This window comes from Narcine bancroftii, chromosome 2 (assembly GCF_036971445.1).
Source record: "Narcine bancroftii isolate sNarBan1 chromosome 2, sNarBan1.hap1, whole genome shotgun sequence".
Classification (NCBI taxonomy): Eukaryota; Metazoa; Chordata; class Chondrichthyes; order Torpediniformes; family Narcinidae; genus Narcine; species Narcine bancroftii.
In genome coordinates, this window is record NC_091470.1 from 353,689,624 (window position 1) to 353,709,174 (window position 19,551).

Here is a 19,551-nt window from a genome sequence, read left to right on the forward strand (position 1 = left end):
GTCCTGCATTGGACTTGTCAGCCACAAACGAGCCTGCAGCTGACGTGGACTTTTACCCCCTCCATAAATCTTCGTCCGCGAAGCCAAGCCAAAGAAAAGAAACAGCTCTGGAGGCCAAGTCAAGGAATATATTTAAGACGGAAGCAGAGCAGGAGGAGTAGTCAAGAGTGTGGAGGTGACCCATTGAGAAGGTCAGAGGGGTTTGGCTGGGCAGTGTTTGGGAGGAAAAGGAATGAATTGTTGTGACTAGTGGTTAATAAAGAAAGTCGACTTCCTGCTGTGCTGGTAGAAATGAGGGCATATTCTTTATTTGTTTGTAAATTGTTATAAACCAGTGCTGTAACAAGTGGTGACCCCGATGTGACTTGAACATACAGCCTCCTGATTTAAAATGGATAATGATAAGGATAAACCTCGTACAGGAGTAGTTGGGGAGACTAAACTGAAGATTCCCCCTTTCTTATTAATAACACGCCAGCACGGTTTACAGTTCTTGAAGCATGTTTCTCTATCCTTGGAGTGAGGAGTCAGAAAACTTGCGGAGTGTCTTCTAGAGCAGATCGCCTGTGAAGTAGAGTATGTCTTAGTGGATCTGGATCTCTTGCTGATTTGGCTTATCAGGCAGAATACCATGTTGTGTAACTCTATGGCCCAATTTACAAGATTTCTCAGCAAACCTCCACGGCAAACATGTTTTTGAAATTAGATCTTGAACGTGCTTACTTTCAGATTCTAGTAGAGCCTTCCGATGTCGCAAAGACGACAGTAATTACTCCTTTTGGCACATTTGAGTTTATGCGAATGCCATTCGGTCTATGGAACGCAGCTCAGACATTCCAGCGGTTTATGGATCACGTACTCACTGGCATCGATTTTGTGTTTGCTTACATCAACGATATTCTGGTCGCAAGTGTGGTTGGAGAGGAGCACAAGCGTCACCTTATCTCATTGTTTCAGAGGCTTGATGAGTTTGACACTGTGATCGATCCCAGTAAATGCGTTTTTGGCACTGCTGATCTTATAGTTTTGGGACATGGCAGTTAACAACATGATATTTTGCCCAATGAATCGGATGTGCGAGAGATTCGAGAATTTCCTGCACCCGTCACTCTTAGCCAGTTGCGATGTTTTTAGGTATGATGAGTTTTTATCGCTGATTCCAGCCGAACGCTGCTGCACCTCTATTACCCTTTATTGCATAACTAAAAGGAACTGATAACTCTGTATCCAAAGGGCCATTAACTTTGGGAGATTATGTTGTGAAGGCTTTCAATTATGTTAAGACTATGCCACCTTGCTTGCTGTTTTATTTATTTTAGCAATTGAAAGTTTAGCTGAATTTATTAGACAAGACTCTAAGATCAAGGGAATTAAAGTGAATCAAGAAGAATATAAAATTAATTTATTTTTGGTTTATTTAAACTGATCCTAAAAATTATTACAATTACAGATTAGATTGAAAGAATATGGGGAAGTCTCTGGTGATAAAGTTAATAGGGGGAAAAAATTAGATTGTGCCCTTAGCTGCAGGTGATTATCTTTCTTTGGCTTGGCTTCGCGGACGAAGATTTATGGAGGGGGTAAAAAGTCCACGTCAGCTGCAGGCTCGTTTGTGGCTGACCAGTCCGATGCGGGACAGGCAGACACGATTGCAGCGGTTGCAAGGGAAAATTGGTTGGTTGGGGTTGGGTGTATACAGATTGTAAAATAGCCACAAAATTTAGGTGGCCAGATAGAGGTATCAAATATTTAGGTATTAGAATTGATAATAATTTAAAAAAATTATATGCATTGAATTATTCACTATTTCTTTATAGAAATTCCTGATTCTTGAAAAATTATGACTAATGCATTTATAATCATTTCAGCACCCTCTTGGTGAAGCCTTGGGTGTTGTGCATCTAGTCCAGGTGACCTTCAGCCTCTTCAACTTCTGAAGCACCTTCTCCTTCATAATAGCGAATACACTCACCTCTGCCCCTGACTCTCTAATTTCTGTAATGTCACTAGTGTCAGTGAAGATTGACGCAAAATACCTACTCAGTTAAATCACTATTTCTTTGTTCCCCATTACCACTTCTCCAGCATTATTTTCCAGTGGTCCATTGTCCACTCTTGCCTCTCTTTTCCTCTCTATATATTGGAAAAATTTGTGGCATCCACTTTTATATTATTTCACCTTTTCTCCCCGTTGCTTTTTCCATGGTCTTCTGTTGGTTCCTTTGGCTTCCCGCTAATTTTTATTAGTATGCCCACTCTTTTGCTTTTCTGCCGGCATTAATGTCCCTTTTCAGCCACGGTTGAATCATCCTCCCTTTAGAATGCTTCTTCTTTGGGATAAAATAATTCTACATCTTCCAAAGTATTTCCACTAACTCCTGCCATTACTACTCCAAGGTCTTTCCTGCTGGGGTTCCCTTCAAATCGATTTTGGCCAGCTCCTCTCTCTTGTCTCCGTAGTTACCTTGACTCAACATCCAATTTTGGCTTCTTTCGCTCAAACTGCAGAGTGAATTCTGTTTCCATGTGCTCCTTTACCTTAAGCTCCTAGTAACATATGGTTTATTGCACCACACCAAATTTGAATTGCCTTTTCCCTTATGCACTTGACCACGTTGTTCCAAAAAGCCATCACATAGAGAGTCTACAAATTCCTTTTCATGGAATTCATTGCCAACCTGATTATCCCAGTCTAGCTGCATATTGAAGTTCTTATGACCACCATTATACTGTCTTTCTTAAATGACTTCTCCAATCCTATTGTAATATCCACCCTACCATCTGGCTGCGGTATTGCCTGAGTTTAAAATATGATCCTTTTCTAAACTTTCGGTCTTAATTTTGAAGACTTCACTGCCTCCCTGCGCTTTCTTAAGCCACTTTCAGGTGGAATAGCTGGGATAATGCGGCTCCGGAGCTGGTTGTGGGTGTGTGTGAAGCGACATTTAGGTGGCAGCGGCTGTTCTGGCACCTGAAAGGTCCGCAGCAGGGAGAGGTGCCGCAGAGCAAAAGCTGGCTCCTGTCAACTGTGACTGCAGTCCCACCCATTTTTAGGTGCCTAGGAGAAGCGCTCGGAAATGGAGAATACACCTACCTGAGGAGGGTTGGGAAAGTACTCCTTGGGTCAGGGTTCTCCGCTTTCAGGTGGCCTCCCCACAGCCGCATTCGGGTGTTTTAGATGGTTTTACTTTGGGGTATTTTGGCCACCTGAAAACAGCTTTAGTTTAAAGCCACATCCACACCCCTAGTTAAGTGATCCACCAGGATTCAGTTGGAACTGCTCCTCCTTCCCCAATTCTGGTGCTAAAGTCCCACCAATTCAAATCCACATTCTTCCACACCAGTATTTGAGACACGCATTTAACTCTCCAGTCTTATTGTTCCTGTGCCAAGTTGCATGTGGCTCAGGTAACAATCCAGAGATTATCTTTTTCATTTCTGCTTTATAAAAACAAAATCCCAATTTCGTGAACCATCGTTAATTTTTGTTCTTCTCAATGGAAGAGAACAGCTCACATTCAGAAAGCTGGACATTTTACCAAGCTCACATCTTCTTGCTCCCCTCAAATAAAAAACAGTATATCTTTCAGAATAAAATAAAGTTTTGATATTCTTTGAGGCAATACAGAAGGGTTTCTCCATGTTGATTCTGGTGTGACAGATTATGTTATATTTTATATTGTATATAGATATGTTTTATAGGAGATAAAATGTGGCAGGTTTTTTAGTTTAGGTCACATACAAAAACTTCAAAACAGATCTCATTTAAAATGCCAGAGTTCTGCTCAAGCCAGACAATTCAGGCTCCGAATGCCTTTGCAGAAACTTTGAACAATGCCTATAAGGACTTCACAGGAAGATGATAATTGGACATGCTGTAATGGATTATTGTTTTAGAAAGCAACAGATAAACAAATTCAGAAGATTAGCACCGGAGTCACAGTCAGCCTGAGTGCAGTTGGCTGTAATAGGAGGGTCATGTGGTTTTCTCTGAGAGGGAAAGAAAGAGTTCAGTTCTACAGCTCTACAGTTCAGCAGCAGCATCCGGGGCTAGAACAGGACAAGCTGGAAAACTTGTGGGAAAACCCCATTTTGAAAATGGGTTGTGAGTTCTTAGTTCATCCTGGTCAAAGCCCTTCTAGTCCATACAAGAGAAGAGGACTGGCTGCATAATGTTTCACTTGAAATAAGGGAAATAAAAAGGAACTCTGTGGTGACCTGAAAGAAAGAGGATATCATCTAGTAAAACCTGATAGGACGGCAAGACACTGAGGTGGCTGGTTACAAGGAATCAGTTGTGGGTGTCCAGTGAACAATAAATCTCTCTCTGAAAACTGACAAGAACCTTCCTAAGTGGTAACCATTTACCTTTCAAGCACCAACACCTGGGGAAGATTCATAAATGTTAAATTCTGTGCACAGTATAAGAATTGCTTGCAACCAGTGAACTTGGAGGAATGAGAAGTGAGATTGGTCTGTGAATCAAATAACTTTTTTTTAACTTATGTATACACATTATATATACGTGCGCTTAGAATTAGAAGGGATTGAGTTAAGTTAATAGTAATAAGTTAAAAGTTTGATCCTGTTTTCATGTTTAAAGAAAATTAAAAGCAACTTTTGTTTAAGTAACCATTTGTCTTGGTGAATATCTATTGCTGCTGGGTTTTGGGGTCCTCTGGGCTCATAACACTGGAAATGAAGAGATGAACTTATGAGGAGATATTGAACATCCTGGATCTATATGCATTAGCGATTAGGAGGATGAAAGGAATCTTATAAAACATAAAATTATGAAAGGACTAGATGAGATAGAAGCACAGAGGTTGTTTTCTCTGGCAAATGAGACCAGAACTAAGGGACAGAGCCTCTTGATTCATGAGAGTAGACTGAAGAATGGAATGAGGAGGAACTGATTATCCCAGAGAGTCATGAATCTATGGCATTCTCTTCAAAATGAAGCAGCAGAATCAGTCCTATTAAGACACAGATAATAAATTATTTTCTTTTTAAAATATTTTTATAGATTTTAATAAAGAATTTATACAAACAAAAGGGGTACAATTCAATAAAATATTATTGTGTAACAGATTATGTTGTGTTGTATTGTATATAGATATGTTTTGGGAGTGAAATTGGGGCAGGTTTTTTCATGTAGGTCATATACAAACACGTCAAAACAGATCTCATTTAAAATACTGGAGCTCTGCTCAAGCCAGACAGGGCAGCTCCTGGGGGCCTTGGCAAAAATTTTGGAGAGGGCCCAAGAGACTTCACTTGTTTTTAAGAGCAACAGAGATCGGAGGTGTAGTTCAGAGTACTGCTTGCTGTTCTAAGAGGATCATGTGATTTTTCAAGCAGAGAGAGTCAAATGGGTTTTCTCTGAGAGAGAGAGAGAGAGGGGGGGGATTCAGTTCTGCAGGTTTACATTCAGCAGAAGCAGCTGGGACTATAATGGGACAAGCTGGCAAGCTTGTGGAAAACCCCATTTGGAAGACAGGTTGTGAGTTCTTAGTTCAGCCTGGTCAAAGCTCTTGTGGTTCATGCAAGAGGAGAGGACTGGCTGCCTAATGTTTCAGTTGAAATAAGAAAATCAAAAAGGAACTCTGTGGTGACCTGAAAGAAAGAGGTTATCATCTGGAGAACCCTGATGGGGTAAGTTTCTTCGGCAAGTCACTGAAGTGGCAGATAAAAAGGGATCAATTTGTGTCCAGGAACAACAAATTTCTCTCTGAAAACTGACAAGAACTTTCCTGAGTGGTAACCATTTACTTTTCAAGCACCAAAGCCTGGCGAACTTCAAAAATGTTAAACTTCTGTGCACAGTATAAGAATTGCCTGCAACAAGTGAACTTGGAGGAGTGAGAAGTGAGATTGGACTGTGAATCAAAGAACCTTTCTGAACTTACACACACATTACTTACACGTGCGCTTAGAATTAGAAGGGGGTTAGGTTAGATTAGTTAAATTAATAGTGATAAGTTAAAGTGTGATCCTGTTTTCATATTTAAAGATAATTAAAAGCAACTTTTGTTTAAGTAACTATGTGAATTTAAGTAACTTGGTGAATTTCTATTGCTGCTGGGTTTTGGGCTCGTAACAATGAACAGTTACATAAACTAAATAAGACATTCCATAAATAGATGTTTGAATAGTATTGGAATTAAGGGTCAGGGTGAAAGGGTGTGTAAGTGGAGCTGAGTCCATGGCCAGATCAGTCATGACCCTGTGGTCTGGAAGAGCAGGTTTGATGGGCCACATGGCCTGTTCCTGCTCCTGTTTCTTGTATTCTCTCTACTTTAAATCTTGAGCAATGCTTGAATTGATTGGTATCAGGTTGCCAGATGATTCTTCTTATTGCCAAACACATTAAATAAAATAACACAAAAAGTTATGGAATGAGAAACAAACAACCTCAGGTTGCCTGAATTGACTATTGTAGATTTGACAAGCACAGCTCACTTTAGCCAGGTGAATGCAGAACCCCAGGCACCTGGATTTGGTTGCTAGGCAAACCTCAAGAAGCAACCAAGTACAAATGCATGCTCTTCCCTGGAGGTCAAAGTCAGGGTTATCATCCTGGTCAGAATCTTTGCCTGCTGACTTTGCCAAGAAAGGGTGGCACAGGTAGCATAGCAGATAGCGCAATGCTCTTACATCACCAGTCTGATATGTTACATACCTGGAGAAACCAGTTCTCAACTTGAAGACTTTTCTCATGATTCCCAAAAAGTAAAGTTGTGAATGCAGCTCACACCATCACACAAACCACTCTGCCCTCCATCAACTCCATTTACACTTCTCTCTGCCTCATTAAAGCAGCCAACATATCAAAGAACTCAATTAAGACACGATAGTCTGCAGACCCATGGTTGAAATAAAAGCACAATGCTGGAGAAACTCAGCAGGTAAAACAGTAATACTTTATACAGCAAAGTTAAAGATACATAACCAAATTTTCAGGCTTGAGCCCTTCATCAAGTTATGAACAAAATGTAGGCAGGCTCCTGAATGAAATGGCAGGAAGGGGCAGGGGGAGGAGCAGAGTCCCACAGGCAGGAGGTCATAGGTGGTTAAGGGAGGGAGGGCACACCAGCAAATAAGAGGGGGGCAGTTCTGTGAATGGAGAGAGAATGGAGTGGAGAGCTGGAGGAGACAGTGGGATGGAGAAGAGAGGGAGAATGGGGAGCAGGCTAGCAGAAACCAGAGAAATCTGTGTTAATGTTATCCAGTTGGATAACACGGGTTATTAGGTGTTGCTCCTCCAATTTACGGGCAGTCCCAGCCTGGCCACCCTCTCTTCATCCTCCTCCTGCACCATTTTCTGGGATTATCAGACTCATGAATGAACCTCACACCAGTAAAATAATGTCGCATTTGTTCTGTTCAAACCAATCTCTCTCTATAACTTTGCATTCTGTTCTTTGTTCTTAGTGTTGAACTATGTTGGAGATGACCACATGGACAGTTTACAAACCAAACTTTCTTACTGTATATGTGACAGTCAACTTAATTTATTGCCACACATGCAAGTACAATGTACATTTGTAACAAAATTTTTACTTGCTACAACAAAACAGGTTCTTTTCCAGATTCAAGATTCAATTTATTATCACATTCATAAAACAGTGTCATATTAAATGAAATTCTCTTTTTCCTGCTGCAAGGCAGACAGATTCGCCACCGGCAGGAATTGCCAAAGCACCTCTTACAATCAGAGAGAGAAGCAAAAGAAAGTCCCCCCCACAGTCACTGAGTGTATGTAGATTCACCTTCAGCACTTCTGCCGCCCCCTCAGCCACACAGAGTCCAGTCCAAACCATTGGCAACCTGAGCTCCGGATCTGAAACTCCAGCACGGTCAGGAATCCTTCTGCGCTCTCAGCACCACCTCGCATCCTTGTTCTGATACCTGGTACTCCTCCATCTAGTTTGAGCCAGTCTTCAGTAGTCCACAACCCAGCGTGAGTCTACCTACTGCCAGCAGTCCCCGGCAGTCTACAGCTTCCGAGGATTCCTCACCTTAAGTGTCCAGCAGCCTGCCACATGCACTTGTCTCTCAGCCATAGAACCCCCTCACTGGTCCACCACCGTGCTCACCGTCCCCACGGGTCAACTCCTCCGCTTCTCCCTCTCAGACGGGGGTGGGGGTCTGGCCCTTCTCCAGTCCTCCGCTTTCTAGACTTGGGGCTTGGCCATACTGCAATCCACTGAAGAGGTACTGGGCTTCTCGTCCAGGAAAAACAAGGACTGCTTTGACGAAAACAACCAGGAAATCCAGGAGCTGCTGGCAAAGAAGCCATCTGCCTGCGGCTCTTGCACCCTGCACCCGGAGCCCCAGTTGGTCAGCGGACCAACACGGACAGGCTGGGCCAGGGGCGAGCCCCAAGTCTGCGCCCCACCAGAGCGGCCTTGCAAGGCGTGGGAAAGGTTGTGATCCTGTGTGTTCCTGCCCACTCGTCCCTGCATGGTACAGCCAGGCGTGGAAGTAATCGAGCCGCCTGTCTGGGGGCTCCAGGGCCCAGCAGGAGAGGCAGAAGAAAGCTCGCCTGCACCGCCAGCACTCGGCCGCAGCAGGAGTAAATGCACGCAGGCCGATTCCAGGGCGCACCATTCCGTAACTGTGGACAGTGGTCATAGATCCTCAGATATGGTTCAACCTCTTCAGCCCGGTTAAGCAACCTGCATAGGAGAAGGACACTCCGATATAAAACCTACGACCCAAGGACCTCGCTGCCATGTCCCAGCTTGCTTGGCCATGGCACACGAACCATGGGTGTAAAGGATGGGGCCAGTACTGCCCACACTGCACTCCACCTAAAAGCTCCTTTGCGCAGGCCCGAGGACATGTCCACGTTCTCCCCCTCAAAAGATGCACACAAACTCAAGTTAGCATGCTGGAACATCAGAACCATGCTAGACAAGACTGACAGCCACCGACCTGAACGTCAGTCTGCCCTCATCGCACATGAACTCCACAGACACGACATCGACGTAGCCGCTCTCAGCGAAGTCCACCTTGCAGATGTAGGCAGCCTCCAAGAACACGGCGCGGGCTACACACTCTACTGGTCTGGCAAGCCTCAGGCTGAACGATGCCTATCTGGTGTTGGCTTCATGGTCAAGAACTCCATTGCCTCCAAACTCAAAAACCTCCCGACAGGCCACTCTGACCGGATCATGTCCATGCGACTCCCCCTTCAAAACAAGCATCACATCACCCTCATCAGTGTCTATGCTCCAACCCTCCAGGCGGAACCAGCAAAAAAGGACAAGTTCTACACTGATCTGTGCAACCTCATCCAACGCACCCCCACAGGGGGCAAGGTTGTTATCCTTGGCGACTTCAACGCTCGCGTCGGCAAAGACTCAGAAACCTGGCCAGGAATCCTTGGCAAGCATGGTGTCGGCAAGTTCAATGACAATGGGCGCCTCCTGTTGGAGCTCTGCACAGAACAGTGGCTTGTCATTACTAACACCCTTTTCCAGCAGAGAGACAGCCTGAAGACTACCTGGATGCATCCCCGATCCAACACTGGCACCTCCTGGACTACGTTCTAGTGCGAGGAAGAGATAAACGAGATGTGCTCAACACCAGGGTCATGCCCAGCGCGGAATGCCACACTGACCACCGGCTGGTTCGCTGCAAGCTCAACCTTCACTTCAAGCCAAAGTTCAAGAACAGTGGAGCCCCCAGAAAGAGGTTCAATGTTGGAAACTTGCAGTCAGACGAAGTGAGAGGAAACTTCCAGGCAAATCTCCAAGAAAAGCTCAAGGATGCAAACTGCCTCACGGACACGTCTCCTGAAACCCTCTGGGATCAGCTGAAAATGGCCATACTGCAATCCATTGAAGAGGTACTGGGCTTCTCCTCCAGGTAAAACAAGGACTGGTTTGACGAAAACAACCAGGAAATCCAGGAGCTTCTGCAAAGAAGCGATCTGCCCACCAGGCTCACCTTGCAAAGCCTTCCTGGCCAGAGAAAAAAATGAGCCTTCCGTCTCGCATGCAGCCATCTTCAGTGCAAACTCCGGGAGATCCAAAATGAGTGGTGGACTAGCCTCGCCAAACGAACCCAGCTTAGCGCCGACATTGGCGACTTCAGGGGTTTTTATGAGACACTAAAGGCTGTGTACGGCCCCTCACCCCAAGTTCAAAGCCCCCTGCGCAGCTCAGACGGCGAAGTCCTCCTCAGCGACAAGATCTCCATCCTCAATCGATGGTCAGAACACTTCCAATCTCTTTTCAGTGCCAACCGCTCACTCCAAGAATCCGCCCTGCTCCAGCTCCCTCAACAGCCCTTGAGTCTAGAGCTGGATGAGGTCCTTACCCGGGAAGAGACATACAAGGCAATTGAACAACTGAAAAGTGGCAAAGCAGCAGGTATGGATGGAATCCCCCCAGAGGTCTGTAAGGCTGGCGGCAAAACTCTGCATACCAAACTGCATGAGTTTTTCAAGCTCTGCTGGGACCAAGGAAAGCTGCCTCAGGACCTTTGTGATGCCATCATCATCACCCTGTACAAAAACAAAGGCGAGAATTCAGACTGCTCAAACTACAGGGGAATCACACTGCTCTCCATTGCAGGCAAAATTAAGGATTCTCCTTAATAGACTAATACCTATTGTCACCGAAAATGTCCTCCCAGAATCACAGTGTGGCTTTCGCGCAAACAAAGGAACTACTGACATGGTCTTTGCCCTCAGACAGCTCCAAGAAAACAAAGGACTCTACATCACCTTTGTTGACCTCACCAAAGCCTTTGACACCGTGAGCAGGAAAGGGCTTTTACAAATACTAGAACGCCTCGAATGCCCCCCCAAGTTCCTCAACATAATTATCCAATTGCACGAAAACCAACAAGGTCGGGTCAGATACAGCAATGAGCTCTCCGAACCCTTCTCCATTGACAACGGCGTGAAGCAAGGCTGCGTCCTCGCACCAACCCTCTTTACTATCTTCTTCAGCATGATGCTGAAACAAGCCATGAAATACCTCAACATTGAAGACGCTGTTTCCATATGGTACCGCACGGATGGCAGTCTTTTCAATCTGAGGCGCCTGCAAGCTCACACCAAGACACAAGAGCAACTTGTCCGTGAACTACTCTTTGCAGATGATGCCGCTTTAGTTGCCCATTCAGAGCCAGCTCTCCAGCCCATGACGTCCTGTTTTGCGGAAACTGCCAAAATGTTTGGCCTGGAAGTCAGCCTGAATAAAACTGAGGTCCTCCATCAGCCAGATCCCCACCATGACTACCAGCCCCCCCACATCTCCATCGGGCACACAGAACTCAAAACGGTCAACCAGTTTACCTACCTCGGCTGCACCATTTCATCTGATGCAAGGATCGACAACGAGATAGACAACAGACTCGCCAAGGCAAATAGCACCTTTGGAAGACTACACAAAAGAGTCTGGAAAAACAACCAACTGAAAAACCTCACAAAGATCAGCGTGTACAGAGCCATTGTCATACCCATGCTCCTGTTCGGCTCCAAATCATGGGTCCTCTACCGGCATCACCTACGGCTCCTAGAACGCTTCCATCAGCGCTGTCTCCGCTCCATCCTCAAAATTCATTGGAGTGACTTCAGCACCAACATCGAAGTACTCGAGCTGGCAGAGTCCGCAAGCATCGAATCCACGTTGCTGAAGACCCAACTACGTTGGGTGGGTCACGTCTCCAGAATGGAGGACCATCGCCTTCCCAAGATCATGTTCTATGGCGAGCTCTCCACTGGCCACCGAGACAGAGGTGCACCAAAGAAGAGGTACAAGGACTGCTTAAAGAAATCTCTTGGTGCCTGCCCCATTGACCACCGCCAGTGGGCTGATCTCGCCTCCAACCGTGCATCTTGGCGCCTCACAGTTCGGCGGGCAGCAACCTCCTTTGAAGAAGACCGCAGAGCCCACCTCACTGACAAAAGACAAAGGAGGAAAAACCCAACACCCAACCCCAACCAACCAATTTTCCCCTGCAGCCGCTGCAACCGTGCCTGCCTGTCCCGCATTGGACTTGTTAGTTACCAATGAGCCTGAAGCAGACGTAAATCTTTGTCCGCGAAGCCAAGCCAAAGAAGAAGTCCTCCGCTTCCCCAGAGCCTGCAGCCCCTTGTGGCTGCTGCCGATTAATAGGCACTGCCATCTTGGTCGCAGACCCACAGTCGTAGGATTTCAAATAATAACCCCATCGGCTTCCTCAATGGGCTGTCCGGAGCCGACAACAGTTGACTGGGTGGCTGGACCCTGCGAGACCGCTGCATCTCTGCTCCTTCACTCCCCACTGGTCCTGCTGTTACAGCAGCTTCGCCATCGCTGCCATCTTGATGTCATTTTGTGCTTTATAAATTTTGGGTTTATAAATTTTTGAGTACAATCTCAGTCAGTGACATAAAGCTATCCCTGATCTGCAGATCGCAAGAGCAAAGTGATCCTCTGTGTCTCTGGAGTCAATTGGTTTTTTCACACGTCTGCTGCATTCCAGGAAAATTATTCCTAATTTTCCAGAATGCAGTATATGTAAAAAGATCGGAAAGGGAATAAGGACTCAGTCCCATTCCCACATTTTACCTCCTTGACCCCTAGTTATTTTCACGGATCGCCTGCAGTCTGAACTGAACTGCAGGTGATCCGTGAACAACGAACTAATGAATAGGACGTCCAACCTCCTTAAATACCGCACTTCAGGTATTCTGTCTAAACATGTGATGTGATACGGATACTTGGGGTTTTGGTCGTTCCTGTGTGAACGGGCAACCCCGAAATGTAGGGAGACGCTTCAGAATGGAAAAAGTTCTACGTAAAATAACATTAAAGATTCCTGCAATGTTGGGGCAGAGGAAGTAAAGAACATATGTGGGTGTAAAGCGGGAATAAAGGTTTACAGGAGGAATGGTGGAGTGAGAGGTTCCTGAGCAATCATTAAGCATATTGGTGATGCACATATGCATAGAATAACTGAAGTGATTGTCCAAGATCAGTCAAATTTAAATTCCTGCATGTGCCCATGTGGAGTTTACATTAGATAATCACTTGTTTTGGATACAAAAGGGAGGGTGCAGCTTCAGAGTGCATTCCTTACAAATATCTGATAGCCACCCTTTTCAGTTCTCTTTCTGACAGGGTGGATTTCAACTTCCTGTCTCTGCAAATATTAGGTCAGCTTCCTAAATGTCTAGGTCATTTACTTTGTGCGGTACCCCTCTCAGTCTGGTCTTTGTGTGGCCTATTCTTCTTGCCTATTCGATGGGAGGGAGTTCTCATTAATATGGTGCATGTCTCTTGCTGGTATCATCTCGTCAGAAGCAAATCCATAATTGGATGAAAGCACACCCACAAAAAAAAACAAAGAAATTCCCATTGATATCTTCTGGGCTCACAAATGCTTGATTCAGGTGCTGCCGGCAAAAGATTTATAATTATAATTCTTAATGAACTGGTCTGACCCAAGCGTTTTGTGGGTTGCAAAGAAGGAAACTCAAGGCTGTCTGATGCTAGCTATTGTTATAATATATTTAAAAGAGGTATCTTAAGTTTTAGCAGGTGAATAGTTGGAAGGCCAAACAAAACAAAAGAGCTTTAGGAGGCAGAGATCACAATATGGTAGAATTCACTCTGCAATGTGAGAGGGAGAAGCCAAAATTAAGTGAGTTGAGTAAAGATAGGCACAAGAGAGGAGGTAGCCTAGCAGGGATGGAAGAGAAGCAATGGTAGGAGTTTCTGGGAATAATTCAAAAGACACAGGATTGTTTCATCCCAAGAAAGAACCATTCTAAAGGGAAGGTGAGGTAACCACGGCTGACCAGGGAAGTCAAAGACAGTATAAAAACAAAACAGAGGGTATACAGCATTACAAAAATTAATGGGAACTCAGAGGAAAAATGAAAAGAAGGCAACAAAAAAAGCAATAAGGGGAGAAAAGATAAGTCGCGAAAGTAAGTTCACCTATAACACAAAAATAGAACACCAAAAGTTCCTTCAGATATATAAAGAATTCAAAAGTGGACATGGGTCTCTGGAAAATGAAGGGGAAATGGAGGATGAATTAAATACCATGGGTATTTTGCATTAGTCTTCACCAAAGAAGACACCAGTGATGTGCCAGAAATTCGAGAGAGTCAGGGGCTGCAGTGAATTTTGTCATTATTACTAAGGAGAAGGGACTTGGAAAGCTGACAGGGCTGAAGGTGGGTATATCACCTGGACCAGATGGTTCTGAAAGAGGGAGCTGAAGAGATTGTGAATGCATTCGTAGTGATCTTTCAGGAATTACTAGAGTCAGGAATGGTTCAAGAGGTCTGGAAAATTGCAAATGTCACTCCACTCTTTCAGAGGGAAATCAGGAATAAGACAGGGAATTGTAGGTCTGTTAACCTAACTTTAATGCTTGGCAAAATTCTAGAGTCCATTATTAAGGATGAGGTCCCAGAGTACTTGAAAGCACATGATAAAATTGGCCAAAGTTAGCAAGGTTTCCTTCAGGGAAATCTTCCTTGACGAATCTGTTGGAGTTGTTTAAGGAAATAACAAGCAGGCCAGATAAAGGAGAGTTATTTACTTGGATTTTCAGAAGGCTTTTGACACACATGAGGATGCTAAACAAGATAGGAGCCCATCATATTACAGGAAATAGAGTCGATATAAGATTGGCTGACCAGCAGAAGACAAACAATGGGAATAAAGTGTGCCTTTTCTTGCTGACTGCCAGGGACTAGTGGTGTTCCGTGAGTGGTATAAATGATTTAGATGATGGAATTGATGGGTTTCTGGCAAAGTTTGTGTGGAGGGCCGGGTACTGTTGTGGAAATAGCGAGTCTGCATTGGAGACGGGTCGGTTAGGAGAATGGACAAAAAAGTGGCAGATAGAATAGAGTGTACATTGGTAGAAGGAATATTGAAGTTGAATATTTTCAAATTGGAGAGAGATTACTGAAAGGAACTCAGAGTCCTAGTGCAGGATTCCCAAAAGGTTGACTTTCAGGTTGAATTAGTAGTACAGAAGGAAAATGCAATATTCGTTTTCATTTTGAGAGGACCAGAATATAAAGGCAAAAGTGTAAGGCTGAGGCTTTACAAGGCATTGATCAGACCATATTTGGAGTACTGTGAGCAGTTTTAGGGTATGCTAGCCTTGGAGAGGGTCCGTAGTAGGTTAATGAGAATGATCCCAGGGATGAGAGAGTTAATTAATGTATGAGGAGTGTTTGATGGCTCCGGACCTGTACTCACTGGAGTCTGAAAGGATGACAAGGGATCTCATTGAAGAATTCTGAACATTAAAAGGGCTGGATAGAGTGGACGTGGAGACGATGTTTCCAGTAGTGAAACAGAGTGGACAGCCTCAGAATAAAAGGATGTCCCTTTCTGTGGAGGCCAAGTCATTAGATATATTTAAAGCAGAGCGTGATAGTTTCTTGATTAGTAAGTATGTGCCGGTACCACCTACGGCTCCTAGAATGCTTCCACCAGCGTTGTCTCCGCTCCATCCTCAACATCCATTGGAGCGCTTACACCCCTAACGTCGAAGTACTCGAGATGGCAGAGGTCGACAGCATCGAGTCCACGCTGCTGAAGATCCAGCTGCGCTGGATGGGTCACGTCTCCAGAATGGAGGACCATCGCCTTCCCAAGATCCTGTTATATGGCGAGCTCTCCACTGGCCACCGTGACAGAGGTGCACCAAAGAAAAGGTACAAGGACTGCCTAAAGAAATCTCTTGGTGCCTGCCACATTGACCACCGCCAGTGGGCTGATAACGCCTCAAACCGTGCATCTTGGCGCCTCACAGTTTGGCGGGCAGCAACCTCCTTTGAAGAAGACCGCAGAGCCCACCTCACGAACAAAAGGCAAAGGAGGAAAAACCCAACACCCAACCCCAACCAACCAATTTTCCCTTGCAACCGCTGCAATCATGTCTGCCTGTCCCGCATCGGACTTGTCAGCCACAAACGAGCCTGCAGCTGACGTGGACTTTTTACCCCCTCCATAAATCTTCGTCCGCGAAGCCAAGCCAAAGAAGAAGAGTAAGTATGTCAAAGGTTAAGGGGAGAAGGCAGGAAAATTTTGTTGATAGGAAAAACACATCAGCCAAGATTTGAATGGCTGAGAAGACTTGATGGGCTGAATGGCCTAATTCTGCTCAACCCAATACCTTTTGCCCTGTCTTCCTCCCACAAAATTTTACTTGAAAGCGCGCTGTAACCATGTTATTGTTTTGTTTATTCACGGTAAGTGGTCTTCCTCAGCCCTAATTGATCTTGAACCATTTGACTTACTTTGCCATTTGAAGAATGTTCAAAGTCAACCTGTACATTTGCTACATGTAGCAGGGACCAGCTGTATCAGTAAGTGTATTGATGATGTCACTGTGCCCAAGTCCATCATTACTTGCTCTAATCAGAAGTCATGGCTGACAGCGGAGGTGCGGTGTGTTGCTCAGGAACTGAAACGCTGCCTTCAGAGTGTGCAACAAGGCAGCTACAGCGATGGCAAGAGCCAAGCTGTCTACGGCCATTAGGGTGGCTAAGAGTGCACATGCGCAGCTCATTCAGTCACTTCCTTGACAGCAAGGACACGCGATGTATGTGGAAGGGGATCCAAGATATCACTAACCACAAGACCATGTGCTGGGGATTCCTCCCTTCCAGATGAACTGAACAATGTGCAGTTTGAGGCGAAAAAGGATGTGGCAGTGGAGAAGACCACCCCTCCTCCAAACGATCAGGTGCTATGTCTTACAGTGTTAAGAGAGAACTGGGCAAAGTCAAAGCAAGGAAAGCTGCTGGACCAGATAACATTCCCAGCAGGGAGCTCAGGAGTTGTGCAGCTCAGCGAGCAGATGTTCTCACCAACATCTTTAACATCTCCCTGAGAAGTGCTGTGGTCCCAATGTGCTTCAAAGCCACTACCATTGTCCCTGTGCCAAAGAAGTTGTCTGTGTCCTGCCTCAATTACCACCCTGTTGCACTCACATCCATCATCATGGGGCACCAAGCATCTGCTGTTCCCCCTCACTGGATCCCCCGCTGTTCACATGTATATCCAACCGCTCCACGGATGATGCTATCATCACCGCTCTTCATCTAGCCCTCACCCACCTGGAAAACAAGGACTTGTATGTTTGAATGCTGTTTATTGACTTCATTTTGGCATTCCACACAATCATACCTCAGTACCTAATAAAGAAGTTGGACCTGCTGAGTCTGACACTTCCCTTTGCATTTGGATTCTTCACTTCCTGATGGGGAGACCTCAGGCGGTCCAGATTGGAAACAGCACCTCCAAGACTATTACACTGAGCATGGGGCCCCCCAGGGCTGCGTGCTTAGTCCACTGCAGTTCACTCTGCTGACCCATGATGGTGCAGCCAAACACAGCTCGAACCACATCATCATTTGCTGATGACACAACAGTGGGGGCCTTCTCAGTAAGAATGAGGAGGCAGCGTACAGAGACAAAGTTTAGACACTAACAAATTGGTGCAAGGCAAACAACCTGCATCTGAATGTTAAAAACAAACAGGTGGTTGTCGACTTCAGGAGGGTCTGGGACATCATTGCTCCCCTGACCATTGACAGTTCTACCGCTGAGGTCATCAAGAATATCAAATTGCTCAGAGTGGACCTGGTGGAGAATCTCACCTGGTCCCTTAACACCAGCTCCATAGCCAAGAGAGCCCAGCAGCGCCTCTACTTCCTGCGAAGGCTGAGGAAAGTCCATCTCTCACCCTCCATGCTCACTACATTCTACAGAGGATGTATTGAGAGTATCTTGTGCAACTGTGTCCCCACCTGGTTTGGAAGCTCCACCACCTTGGAACACGAGACCCTGCAGAGGATAGTAAAGTCAGCGAAAAAGACCATTGGGGAACCTCTTCCTAGCATGGAGGACATCTCCTACACTCGATGCAGGTGGAAAGCAATAAACATTGTGAAAGACTTCACACATCCCGCATGCAGTGTTCTCCCTTCTGCCATCTGGTAGGAGCACTGTCTGAGTGGGAAACAGCTCCCCCCACCCCACCCAAGCCATCAGGCTCCTGAACTCCAGTGGACAGTGCACTGTGGAATTACAGTGTATATGTCTCAGTACCTTAATATTTTAAGGTGTTATCTGCTTTCCTAACTTTCATCTATGCAAATACGCTACGTGGTCCTGGAGAAATGCTACCTCATCCTACCGTGTAATCGAGGCCTCCGGACCCTTGGGTCTAATCTATCCTCCTGTCCCACCTTGTCCATGGTCTATGATTAAATTGTACCACAGACAGAGGATGATGATTACTAGGCTTTAATCAGCCCAAAGTGTCCACACGTTGCTTGCCCTGTTCCAAGGCAGATTCTGAGGGAGGGATTTGGTTGGAACAGCCTTGAAGGGGATATGGGGGAGGGAGGAGTCACAGGTTCAGGGGCGGGCCAGCCCAGACAGTAAAATGTATGACCCGCCCCCTGAACCTAGACTCCTCCCTCCCCCATATCCCCATCAAGGCTGTTACCACCAGGTATCTACATGTCTATCCACAGTGGTCGCACCACATTGGGTGAGAATGATATGAACAATAAATAAAGTGGACTTGACTTGTTGCACTCATGAGGCCACATCAAAAGGACATGGGTGAATCATTTTTTAATGTTAGGATAGTTATGTATTCCAGATTTCTTTAATTAATCGAATTTAAGTTTTGCAGTTGCAATTGCAGTGGGGGTGGTGAGGGGTGAGGGGGGGTGGTGAGGGGTGAGGGGGGGTGGTGAGGGATGAGGGGGGGTGGTGAGGGGTGAGGGGGGGGTGGTGAGGGGTGAGGGGGGGTGGTGAGGGGAGAGGGGGGGGGGTGGTGAGGGGAGAGGAGGGGTGGTGAGGGGTGAGGGGGGGTGGTGAGGGGTGAGGGGGGGTGGTGAGGGGTGAGGGGGGGTGGTGAGGGGTGAGGGGGGGTGGTGAGGGGAGAGGGGGGGTGGTGAGGGGTGAGGGGGTGGTAAGGGGTGAGGGGGATGGTAGGGGGTGGTGAGGGGGGGTGGGGTGGGGGGGAGAGAGAGGTTTGGACCCCTGACTTCCAATCTCTGGCTCTCTCGTGTCGGTGCGACCCTGCTCCTTTCTCGGGACCAGAACCCGAGCTCACACGTTGCAGGGAAGGAAGAAAGGAGGCCGCTGTGGCTTTGTTCGGTCCCGCTGGGTGTCCGGACCAGCAACGCTCACTGGGGCGATTGGGCTCCAGTATGTGGTCGGGAAGCCGAGAGATGAAATGAAGGAAGGTCGTGTTTCAGCCTGCGTGTTTAAGGCATCCCCTCTCGCTCCGAAGTTATGTGGGGGGGGGGGGGGGGGGGGGGGGGTCAACACACACCCTTGCAGCCAGAGTTTCTCTGAACGTTGTTTCTCTGCCCACAGATGCTGCCTGACCGGCTGTGTGTTTCCTGCATGCTCGGGGGTGGGGGGTCTCATTGTTAGAAGTTGGAACCTAGCTGCTGAGAGACCCTGCTGCTGAGAGACCCCACGGGCTGAGAGACCCCCGCGGCTGAGAGACCCCCGGGGCTGAGAGACCCCCGGGGCTGAGAGACCC